This window comes from Lipotes vexillifer, unplaced genomic scaffold (genome assembly GCF_000442215.2).
Source record: "Lipotes vexillifer unplaced genomic scaffold, Lipotes_vexillifer_v1.1 scaffold213, whole genome shotgun sequence".
NCBI classification, from domain to species: Eukaryota; Metazoa; Chordata; class Mammalia; order Artiodactyla; family Lipotidae; genus Lipotes; species Lipotes vexillifer.
This window is the reverse complement of record NW_006780610.1, coordinates 4,987,752-4,989,114: the sequence shown is the minus strand read 5'-3', so window position 1 is coordinate 4,989,114 and position 1,363 is coordinate 4,987,752.

Here is a 1,363-nt window from a genome sequence, read left to right as displayed (position 1 = left end):
CAAAGAAGAGCCAATCAACAGGCCGCTTGTTGAGAAGAGCCCGGGGGCGGACGCGTATTGGGCGGGGCGGCGAAGACCTACAGGGTAGATTGGTCCGAGCCGGAGGTGGGAGTGGCGTGGGCCTTAGGCCCGGAGCGCCGGTTTTGAGTTTCTTGAGCCCCGGCGGATGGGTGGGTACCCGGCAGGGCTGGCGGCCCGGCTTCTTTCACGCGGTCACCCTCACCCCGCCGGCCCGCGTGCTCACGTGCCCACGTGCCCCTGAACCAGGGAAACCCAAGCAAAACTCCTTTAGAGCAGACTCCAGGCAGACAGACCTGGGTTTGAATCCCAGCTCTGCAGTTTCCTCGCTGTTTGACTTGGGGCAGGTGTTTTGAGCCTGGGCTTCCTCATACGGAAATGGAGGGGACACCCACCTTCCAGGGTTTCAGAGAGGTGTTATTGCGATCACAAAATGCCACGAAAGCACTCAATAAAATGGTAACTGACTTTTAGGTGGGGGAAGGACCAGAAGTGCTTGAATTATCTGCATTTCCTCCCTAAAAGCTACTTGGAGTGTAGCCCCTCCTGTTTCATACACAGGGAAGCAAACCAGGCCTGTTCACGTCTGTCCCGCTCTCGGAAGACGCGTGTTGGGGGCTCTCCGAAGCTACCCCCCACGCTGTTAAGCAGGCCTGGCATCCAGTTCTGTGCTTTGAGGGCAGTGACCACATACTTCACCCTCATCTTGAGCTCCAGGATCACCTTCTCATCACCTGTTGCACATTTTTACTTTGATGAGCAACCATTTCTGTAAATTTCAATACTTCTATGACCTACTCATCATCTTCCCCTCCAGCCAATCAGACTTGAAACCTTAGCCTTGCTTTCCAACTCCCTCCCCCGGTCCTCTTATGTCACCAATTCTGCTTTTTCCACCAAAATCTTTCTCAAATTTACCTCTTCATTTCTTTCTATCTGCATTACTGTTTCTCCATATTAACTGCTCTCTTTTCTTCTCCACGGGCCTGGCTGCTTTGGGCCTGGAAGCCCAAAGCCGAGTTTTAAAAAGAGTAGCCTAGGGATTTCCCTGGTGGCACAGTGGTTAAGAATCCGCCTGTCAATGCAGTAGACACGGGTTCGAGTCCCGGTCCGGGAAGATCCCACATGCCACGGAGCAATTAAGCCCGTGTGCCACAACTACTGAGCCTGCGCTCTAGAGCCCACACGCCGCAACTACTGAGCCTGCATGCTGCAACTACTGAAGCCTGTGTGCCTAGAGCCCGTGCTCCGTAACGAGAAGCCACTGCAATGAGAAGCCCGTGCACCACAACGAAGAGTAGGCCCCACTCTCCGCAACTAGAGAAATTCTGCACACGTGCAGCAA